Source organism: Vigna angularis, chromosome 6, assembly GCF_016808095.1.
Source record: "Vigna angularis cultivar LongXiaoDou No.4 chromosome 6, ASM1680809v1, whole genome shotgun sequence".
Classification (NCBI taxonomy): Eukaryota; Viridiplantae; Streptophyta; class Magnoliopsida; order Fabales; family Fabaceae; genus Vigna; species Vigna angularis.
Genome location: NC_068975.1, coordinates 79,540 through 91,589, shown reverse-complemented (window position 1 = coordinate 91,589; position 12,050 = coordinate 79,540).

The following is a 12,050-nucleotide window of genomic DNA, read 5'->3' as shown; positions in this document are numbered from 1 at the left end:
GTTTTCACACCTGAATCCAATCTAAACATGACCAGAGGTTACATAAAATTAAAATTGGACTACAACTCTTTCCTTTTGTGTGGTGGAATGTTATAAATGTGTGGGTGGCTGGTGTTGATGGGTGCTTTTGGCGTTTATGCATTAGTAGTGATGAGATAACCATTAAAATGCATCACCAACTTATTTTCAGGATAAGATAAAATAATCTAGTTGGAGGGAATAACAAATCACTAATAGTGTGCAATAAAATTCATACGTAACAAAGATAAATATGACATTTTTTATAATTTCACTCTTTTGGATATACTCTATTATTTATCTCACTTTTAAACACAGGTCTCATCACAACCTATAAAACAAAACTAATAAAAAATTTAAAGAATAATATTTAATAAAATATGCATTAATAAATGTTTCAATCTCATCATACATGTTATTTCGTCTGGGTAGACTACAAACTTAACGTGTTTGATCACTATACTTCCTTGATATCACTATATGCTTCTTTTGTAGTTATAATTATAATTCGTAATAAAATGTCTGCAACTATCTTTGATGGTACATTACCCAAGGTGATAAGAAGAATTTTCTTTCCATGTTTATGCATTTGTTTCACGATATACTAAATAATGGATTATTTTTTGTTATGTTTTAGTTCGAGAGTTTCTTCTTAGAATAAACTTTAGTTTTAGACGATAGAAAACAAAAGTCTATATATTAACACTTGTCACTAAAGATTTAAAGAAATAATAATAATATTGAAAATTTGACTATAAAGTAAGTATTTTTGTCATAATATAATACTCTATACTAACAGAAATTATCACATATTTAATAAAATTGAACACTTAATCACCGAAAAATATAAAATTACATTACAATTAACAATCGAGGAATAAAAAGTCACATTACACTTAATAACTAAGGAATATATACATATATTTATGGTGGCCTCTAGTGTGTTATGTAGAGTCATTGTCAATAGGTTTTACCCTACTACACACAATAGGTTTCACCTTATTACACACAAGGTTGGTCTATTAACCATCCTAATTTACCTGATGATGTTGAAATTGAGTTGAAGTTACATGCTCCACACATCAAGTTTGTTGATGTGAGCAATGAAAATAAACTTTTAATAGTGATATTTGTTGACATAGGTGCAAAACAAAAAGAAAGATTGTTACTAAAGAAAAACAAATTAGATTTAAATTCATTTGATAACATTGTTAATAACAATTTAAAGAAGCATGCATGTTTATTTTCTATTTAACATATAAATAGAAATTTTTTTATTAAAATTTAAAAAATATTTGTTTTTATTAAAAATAAAAATTTAAAAATTGATAAAATTATATACAATGACTTTCATAAAATTAAAGAAAATAAATTTTGACATATGGTCAAATTGAACCAAAAGTTTTCTGTCTCCTTCCAAAAATTAATAAATTATAGACAATTTTTGACATAAGTGTAGGGAGAGGAATAATAATTATGATTTTTTTTTTGTTTTCAGTTTTTCAATTTTTTTTATTTCCATAAAGAAAATAGAAACTTTTACACAGTATGTCTCATGAGAAATTTACCTAAAAGTATTTTATTATTTTCAACAAAAAATATTGACATCGGATTTTAGGATTTCATTTATTAATTGGAACTCTCATAATCTTGAAATAGTAGTCATGGTTTATGTTGTATGGATTGATGAATTGATTAGAAGCTAGCCTAATTGATTCATAATTATAAAGGTTTAAATCCTCCGATGATCCTCGTATTTGTATGGGAATCTCAAGTGGATCGTCATATTTGTAACGGTCTCAATTGGATCATAATATTTGTAAAATTCAGCCAATTTTGTCCTGTCCGTTAAGTTCTCACAGACGGCGACAAGTCTACTGATGTGGTAATTACGTGGAAATAAATTTTAAATTATGACGTGGAATTTGATAACCCTTGTTGCCACATCATCATCCTCTCCACAAAAACCCTAATTCCCTAACCCTTGTCGTCATGCCACAACTGTGCCGCCACCATCATCGTCCATGTTGCGCTATCGCAAGGTCGCCACCTAACCCTAATTCGTCCTCCTCCATCAACCTTCATCATAAACCCTCCTCCGCACAGTAATTAAGCTTCAACACATTATCTTTTTCGTGCGAATCACCTATAACAACCACACAACAAAAACCCTAATAGCGACTCCGTAATGTTCGCTCCAACATTCAACTTCTTCACCAGGAACCTGAAAACGCAAAAAACCAAATCAAAATCGAGAAAAAAACCCTTATGCCTTCATCCATGGCCGAGTTCTATGAGGACTTGATTCCCATTATAAAGAACATCGCAGAGGATGACTTGATTCCCATTGTAAAGAACATCAAACTGAACATGTGTAAAAATATGACTTGATTCTCCAATTCGAATTCTTGATGGAAGATGACCACAAAGCCGAACTCCCACACCCTTCCCCCAGCAATTTCTGCAGAGTCCATCAAATTCATCCTCAGAAGCCAGATTCCAATTTCCAACCCTCGATTCCGCCATGACCACGCTCTCAAATCCTTCAAACCAGTAAGCCTCTGCCCCTTTCACTCTCATGTTCTCATATTAATTTTTACTTTGAACTTCATCTCCTCAATTCTCTTTTCACCTTTTTCTAACATCCACATAGAAGTTGTTTTGAGAAGGAAGAACAATAGACCCCCAATTAAATTCCTCATTCCTCTCATATATGCCCCTGTACTCCCTCTAAGTATGTTCACATCCCCTTAACCCCCTTCTCTTTCAAACACTTTCTTTATTAGTTTTTTTTCTTGTCGAAGTTATTTTTATTTCTTTTCTTCTTTTCTCAATTCGTCTAATGTTATGGTTCAACTTTTGGAAGGAATGTGGGCAAATGGGCCCTCAAAGTGGTTTTGAATCTGGGTAGAAATCAAAAAGTGGTTCAGATTATAGAAATGTTGATGGGTTAAACGGAGTGGAGAGTATTGGCGCTCGGCTTGAACGGAGTGGATGATGGTGGCCTCGTACCAAATAAAAAGAGTATGGTGGTGGAGTGAAGAGACACGGTGGTGATCGAACCAAGCGAAAATAGGGATAAAGAAAGGAGAGGTGGTGAACTAAACAAGAACGATTTAGGGTTCGCTATTTTGGGGTTCGCCATTTTCAGAATAGGAACGCTGCTTCCATTATTTTTCTAATTTTTTTAATTTACTAAATTCCATGTCATAATTTAATTATTTCCATGTAATAAAATACCTTTTCAGAATATTTATTGTCATCACTAATTAACGTCGTATGTGAGAATTTAACGGATAGGACAAAATTAACTCACTTTTACAAATATTATGACCTAATTGAGACAGTTGAAAATATGAGGAACCACTTGAGATTCTCATACAAATATGAGGAACATCCGAGGGTTTAAACTTAATTATAAATTATTAATTGAGCTAATCTGAGAATTACTTGGTTGAATATTTTGTAGAAGAGTTTTTAGCCTTGTGAGTTTTGATCCTAATTGTGATGGATGGACCACCATGTCATTCCTATTTTTCTTGAGTGACTTGCTAATGTTTTCTTTATACTATAATATTTAGTTTTGTTCTTTTTGTTTTGAAACTTAGGTAGATATGCATTATTTGATATGATTGATGCATTTATTGTTTTTAGCTACTTTGCCAAATGAGTCCACTCTAATATTAATCCATTGATTGCCCCCATTGGGCCTTTGTCTTCTTTTTCTTAAAACCCATTGCAAAATCTTGAAAAGAAAAATACCATATTATCCCTTATCTTAGGGTGAAAGATAGAGCTAATGGATTGTGTTAGGAACGAGTGATGAATGAAGTGTGTGGTTGAGTACCTCACCGACAAAATAATAAAATTGGTAAAAGGAAGAAAAAAGTTTCATGAAAAGAAAGGGTGAAAGGAAAAAAAAGAGAGGAAGAAGTAAAACTGGAAAACAAAATGTAGAAAAAGAAGGATAATTGCTTTCTAAATAAACACAAAGAAAATAATATATTTGTTTTAAAAAATATTTGCTCCTTAATTCTTTCTATCCAAACTTTTTAAGCCTTTATATCCTAAATTTTTCCTTCCTTTACCTTGGCCATATTACAACCTTTAAAAAATCCTTATGATCTTGCATGTTTTCTAAAAGTTTGTGAATATTAGACTTTTGTTAAGTTATGGTAGTGTTTATTTACATGAGCATTTTAAGTGAAAACATAAGCCTAAACAATTAAGAGAGCATTGGTGAGTAAATATACATTTTAACTTGAGTGATCTATTTCATGTTTGTTTTCTTGGTAAATTCAAAAGATTAACTTATGTGTTTAAAATAGAGTTTTCGCATTTGCATGATTCATGGCTACTTGACTTAGAAAGTTGATTAGTTTCTAGTGAAGTTCTTTTCCTTTGGTTTAAAGTTGATATGAATATTGACCCGTAATAAAATTTTGAAATTACTAAGTTTGGCCTAGGAGTGCAAAAGGATAAGTGTAGGGGTGTGATGAGTGCATATTTATGACCTCATTTAGCCTTTAATATTGGATTTTTAATTGGTTTTTGTACTTGAATAAAATATTTTAATCAAGATTTTTTATAATTAAGTTTATTTAGCATGAGATTCAAAAACATGTTAAAAATAAATTTTTAGTTGCATAAATATTTTTTGGATATTTTAAGGTGTGATAGTGTCGTTGTAGCTAAGTTGAGCATATTGAGGTGTGGAAATAAATTGGTTAAAGTTTCATGACACCTTAAAGATAAATCCAAGAATAGAAAATAATCAAGACCACAAGTAGTTAATCTAAGCATAACATGAAAAAGTGAAGAAACTTCGCTAAGCCAAGACGAGCGAACACAAGAGCTTTGATAATTGATAAATGTTTATGATAAAAGATAATTTGGTGAAATATATCTTAAAATATTTTATTTGATATTGTCAAATAATTACCTTATTTAACTATATCAATAAATATCAAAATAGAATATTTGTAAAATCATTTTGAAACTAGAAAAGATATTCTCAAATATTTTTAGATCTCCAAAACATTAAAATATATCTTAAACATATTGGATTATTTAGAAAATAATTAGAGGAGATTACATTATAAAAAGGAGATTATAATAACAGAAAAGCCTAAAACAAAGCATAGTCTAATTCCTATATACAGAGATTGAGGGAAACACATTAGGGGAGCTTACGAACCCATTGGAGGTTCAAATTTTGTCCTTTCTCTTCTCTCATGTTCTACATCCTCTCTTCTTCTATTTTTATGTTATTTCAACATTCCATGGAGTGTTAAGCCTCTAGGGTTGATTCTGCATAATTTCTTAGTTAGATTATGAGGTTATATGAATAAATATGTTTATTCTTTTAATTTTGTTATGATTTATATTTTTCTATGTCTTTTGTCTCTTAATCAAGTAAAAATAATGATTTTTACATTGTAGTAAGTTAAGACAATGTTAAATCTACATAATATATGAATAATATGAGTCCGAGGCTTTTTAATTTTAATTGAGAATTTACTTTGAATAAAGTTAGAAACTTTCATGTGATTGAATGAGTTTTTACCAATAATTGAGAATGTATTTTGATTAAAGGGGAAAAATTTAACAAGAATTAATCAAGAATGTACTTTGGTTAATTACCATTTTACTTGATATAAGAGGTAAAAGAATAGACATGATTAAACAAAGTAATATTGAATTGGGAATGTACTTTGGTTAAATTTACAATGATTAATAATAAAGTTCTTACTTTTAATTGAGAATGTACTTTGATTGATAGTAAGAACGCCAACAAATTAATTGAGAATTTACATTGAGTAATTTGAAAATCTAAGACAGTAATTAATTGAACAACAGTCTTTAGATAACCAATGATGAATGCTATTTTGAAAAGGCAGTGAAATCAACCTATTTTCTTTATCATTGTTCGTTTTATCTTTTTAAATCTTTTTATAAAGTTATTTCTTTGCATCTTTTGTTATTTTGTTCTTTAATCTTTTGTCGATCTTTATCTTTTTTATTATTTTTGTTTTACTAACCCTTTTGTATAGTTTTTATAAGAACTAATTTTTTAAGAATCAATTACTTGTTTGTTTGGAGACTACTTAGGATTGAATTTACCATTTCTATTTTGTTGGCTACTATCTTAGCCATAGTGAAGTTGCTATAATTTAGATTTAATTGGAGCACATTAACAACAACATTATCAATGCTATATGAGAGTCTGGCTAAACACGTTGTTACTATACTTTGTTGAACAATGCTAGACATCTCATTATAATGTACAAAATGATATTTTTGGTGAACACGCTAAAAGATATAAACATTGTTCCAAAAACATGTATGTAAAGACATCTTGCTAAACGCACTCTTGAGGCAAATGAATAATCACTAAATAAAGCACTGTTAGGAAATGCCTTGCATAGCCCAAACTATACCTTGTACAAAACGATGTTTTCATCCAACGATGAAATCTTTATCAACAGCTAGGAATCTCTACAAAAATGCTTAAACGATCAAATCTTGCTTGAGAAATAGAAAATTTGAAAATCTTATAGTCATTCTAAACACGCATTAAAGAGCATTAAATGCACAAAATTTCAAAACAACAAAAGTGTAAGAAAAAGGAGTTATATGCCTATATGCATACTACTCTACTCTTTGCAAATTACCTTTGTTAAGCATCCACCTGCTCTTTCATATACAAGTCAGAAGTGGACGTTAGAGACAAAGAAGACATTCACAAAATGTTCTCTCTATCAAACATCTTGCCAAAGAGTTTGTACAACCTACTTTTGATAAAGTACTAAAAAAGCATGTGTACCCTAACAAATTGACTTTAACCTACGACTAGTACCTATCAAAAGGCTAATAAGATCTGAAGATTAAGACAAGTACTATCTAACAAACATTTTCTTGAAACCTATAAATTGAAGATATTTGAAGAAAAGATAAAGAGAATACACAAACGAATACAAAGAAATCATCTAAGAACAAAAGCAAGCTCAAAAGAAAAGAAAATACTCGCAACCTTCATAGAATCATAAGCTTACATTTGTAAGAAGAGAGAAAACTCTAGAAGTCTATTAGATGGAATTGTAATGTAAACACATCTTCTTTATGAGAGTTATTGTCTCAGGACATGTAAGCGATCTAATTGATTGCACATTCTAAAGAGAATACAAACACTTAACGGTTAACTCGGTGGAGTTAAACAGTTGCTAGACGGGTTTGTCTAATGGAAACCAGGAGTGGGTGAAACTCAAGTAGATAACGTATCAGGAAGATACTAGAATTTTTTAGGGATACCAGGAGTGGTGAAGAATACTACACAACCAAGAGTGGTTCATACTCGGTTCTAGTTAGAGTAACAGAAGTTACTCGGATTGACTAGGTGATACCATGAGTGGTGTGATTACTCAGTTTTAATCTTGTTAAAGATTATAGTTGAACCCTCTAAGAGGACTTAAAGGAGAACTAGACGTAGCTTAGTGGAATGAACTAGTATAAAATAACTATGTGTTTATTACTTCAGCCTTGCAAAACGTTTTACTTATAAACTCTGTAGTTGCTTGTTAAGTCAATCATTTATGAAAGCTCTTGTCACTAAACATTATCCTTATTAAGAGTTTTCTTTCTCAAAAAACTCTCTTGCTCCAAGACACTACTTAACCCCCCCGCCCCCCCGCCCCCCCTCCCCTCTAATGTTTACAAGTTATTTCACCAAGTGGGTGGAATATTTGGAGTAATTTCATTATGTGATCAAGCACAAGAAGGGGAGTACTAATGTTGTAGTTGATGCATTATCAAGGAGGAAAACATTGATAGTTACCTTGGGTTCACAAATTTTGGGCTTTGATGACATTAACAAATTGTATGAAAATGATGAAACATTTTGCATCCACAAATGTATCATGCCTTAAGAAGCCTTTTGGTGGGTTCTATCTTTTTGACGGATACCTTTTTAATAAAGGAAAACTTTGTATTCCTCAAGGACCCATTAGGAAGCTTCTTTTAAAGGAAAGTCATGAAGGAGGCCTCATAGGCCATCATGGAGTCAATAAAACTCTAACTTTTGAAAATCAAATTTTATTGGCCACACATTAAAGTAGATGTCCAAAACAATTTTCTATATGCATTGAATGTTTATAAGCTATGTCTAATGTGATTCTTCATGGACTCTACAAAACCCTTCCTATAGCTAGGATCCCTTAGGAGGATATAAGTATGAACTTTGTTTTAGGATTACCAAGGACTCAAAGTGGTTATGACTCTATCTTTGTGGTAGTTGATCGATTTAGTAAAACGACTCACTTTATACCTTGCCTTAAGGTAGATGATTCTAGCCATATTGCAAGACTTTTCTTTAAAGAAGTGGTTAGATTGAAACTTTTAACCAAGACCACAGTGTTAGATATAGATGTTAAGTTCTTAAGTAATTTTTGGAAAGTTTTATGGGAAAAGTTAGGAACTAAACCTCTGTTTTCTATTACATGTCACTTCCAAACTGTTAAGCAAACTGAGGTGATAAATAGGTCTCTATCTACTTTATTGAGAATAATACTTAAAGGAAATAGGAAGTCTTAGGATTAACATCCTCCTCATGTAGAGTTTTCTTATAACCAAGTCACAAGACTATTAATCTTTCTCCTTTTAAGGTTCGATATGGTTTTAAACCTATCATTTCTTTTGGTTTACTTGAACTTCTAGACACCTCTTCTTTCTTACATAAAGAAGGAGTGTTTAAAGCTAAGTTTATTAAGAAGATGCATGAGAAAGTTAAATACCAAATTGAAAAACAAACTAAAAAAATATATTGAGTATAACAAAGGGAGGAAGAAAGTAATTTTTGAGGAAGGTGACTTAGTTTGAATCTAGTTGAGAAAAGATAGATTTCCTATTCAAAGGAAGTCCAAACTAAGCCCAAAAGTAGACAGTCCTTTTAAGGTGGTCCAAAAGATCAATGATAATGCATATAGACTAGAACTTGCCATTGAATATGGTTTTAGTTCTACTTTTAACACCTATGATTTAATTTCTTTCATAGATTTTGATCAACGGGAAAAAGATTCGAGGATAAATTATTTTCAAGAGGGAAAGTATGATGAAGGACCATCTAGAGGACATATTGGACGACGCACAAGAGCTATGGCAAAAATGATGGAAGAGGAAGATGGATCAATTATTAACCTTTTCTTTTCTCTTAAACACTTTTGTAAATATGTAATATAGCTTCTTTTTATGTCTTGTATTTGGCCAAGAAACTTGTTTAGTATTGATTAGGAGCTTGGCTCACATTAGAAGAAGATTAACGCCTTATTTAGAATTTGGACCTTGATTATGGTCATTTTGGGCATGGTAGTGCCTTGAAGAAGCCTTTGAACATTTGAGGGAAGAAGGAACATCCTCCTTGGTCGGTCAAAGGGAGAGGCTCCCGTGCCTTGAACTTGGACGATTGGTTAGAAGGGAGAGACTCATATTCACCCCATCTTGACAAGGGAAGCTTCTAGGATCTTTCAAGATTCAAAGCACTCTAGCTCTCTCCTTCACCTATAAAAAGAGAAGCATTCATTTGTAAACATTTAGAACTTGAATGACACTAGAGAAACTTTGCCAAGATTGCAAGCCTCTCTTCCTAAGTTCTCATTGTAGTAGTCTATTCACTAAGCTTCTTCTACCTTTTCCTTCAAGGATGCATTATCAAACCACACGTCCAAGCCACTTCAACACTTTTTATTCATGCTTTCGCACTTCCATCTCTTTATCAAGGAGTTTCATGAACAATGTTGAAGGAGCTTCTTTATCAGTCATTAAATGCCATCTTGAGAAAAGTTTTTAAAACACTATTCAAGACCCCCCCCCCCCCCCCCCCCCCCCTCTTGCCTTTTCTAGTGTTTAACTGTATTTCAGGACCCCCACACTTAAGACTAGCTCCTTCACTAATGACATACTCCATATCTCTTGGGCAATCATGGAACTTTTTAGAGTAAGAATAATTTTAGGCCTTCTATTTTGGGCTAAGTAGTCTAGAATTTATTTTAGACATTGTATTATGGACATAATAGTAAAGGTTTTATTTTGGGCCAAGTAGAATATGGTTTTGACAACTTAAGTCAACAAAGGGCCAAGGCCCAATGTTGACCCATGTGGGATGTCCAATGTTGACCCATATCTTTGTGGACAAGGAGGTGTGGAAGGTCTAAGCCATGCATTATCCTCCCTTTAGAGAGGTTTCCTCGTAGTTAATGGTCACATGGAGAACTCTCTCCTCCCTTTAGGAATGGAGAGGGTTCTCCATAGGTAGTAGCCACATGTCATCCTATGGAAAGGATTTTTGTCACATGTCCTCATCCTTTTGGAGAGGATTTTCTCCTTGCTCTCCAAGTTGGCCAAGGTAGGGTTTTTACGTCTAGCTTCTACAATTTGGAGACACCCTTGTCAAGAAAAGATCGTTTATAAGACTGAATTGTCTAAAATTCCATATATGTTTTGAAGTTTAACAATTAATAATAAACGAAATGAGTACATGACAAAGTGTTATCTTTGAAAAAATAATATAATTGAAAGATAAGCGTTTTTGTGAAAAAGGTTTATGAAATCTAAATGTTTTAAGAAAAGATTTACTAAACGCACTAATACATGAGTAGACGGACTTCTAAGAAAATGCGTCAGTGTGATATATAAGAGTCTTGTTAAACACCATTACACCCAACTTGATATCATGTGTAGGCTAGTTGTTCTCATGCACCTTCAATTGACGAGATGCATATGCCATAGGCCTTTTATCCTTCATTTGGAACCACGGGAACACATTGGAAGGGGTGATTGAAGAAGATTGTTGTGTCCTATTACACCTCAACAAGTGAGAGAGGACTAAATAAGTCTCAAAAAGATGTTGGATGGAGAAAACAAAGGAAAATAGAAAAGTGAGAAAAGAGAAGAATGTGAGTTTGGAAATTAGTGCCTCTTCCAAAGGAGGAAGATGATAAACCAGAGTTCAAAATAATGGAGTTACCCTACAAGCCAAGGATGTACACTTTTCCAATTCCAAGGATAAGAATCCAATTACAGCATCAATGAGCTATTTTGGAATAATACAAGGAATTTGGCAAGTTGACTATGTCACTTTTAGAGTTCCAGTTTTCAAGTGTAAATGGGTTGATAGTAATTATGGTGTGGTGACAAAGGACCTCAGATTCATTTTGGTGGATCTTAACAAAATGAGTTACACGGATGAACCATTTATTATAGCTAGTCAAGCACGACAAATATTCTATGTCATTGACCCAATGAATCATAAATGGTCAGTGGTATTGAAAGGCAGAGCCATGCGCACAACTGATGATGAAGACTCTCTATATATAGTTGAGACAAGCTCCTTCTCATCAAGAACCATTGAAAATAAGGTTGATGATGTGCCCGATGAAATAGATGAAACTCAATGTGATCACAATGAATGCATATGGGAGAAATAAGTGTCTTTTTATTATTTTAATTACTTATACAATTTGTCACGATTTTGTTTGTTCTAACTTTAATTTACTAACACTTTGTAAATAGGTATGACGAGCTCTGGATTAGGTCGGACAGGAGGACATGGTAGATCTATGTCTTGGTTGCCTGATGTCACATCCCGTTAGGTTGTGGAGGAGAAGTTGACGATGGAGATTTATCCCCGATCGGGTGCTCCTACTGGGGCACATGCAAACATGTTTTGGAGTTACTTGGGCATGTTGGAAAAAACACATGTCTCTATTGTCGTTAACTGTTGGGATGATATCATAGAGGTTGAGAAAATCTACTGTGGTAGGATATTGTGGAATGTTTAAGATGTTTTACTTCCATCATTGGCTTAATTTTTGTTGAAGATGCTTTGACATTAATTTTGTTTTTAACAACAAAATTTTGATATTCCTAATAATGAAGTTAGAGACCCCCAAGCTCAAGTGTCAGTTCCTTCATCTAAAATCCAATTCGTGGGGGAGACCTTAGGCACATTTTTAGGTTTTTCCTTAAAGTTTTGTAACGTT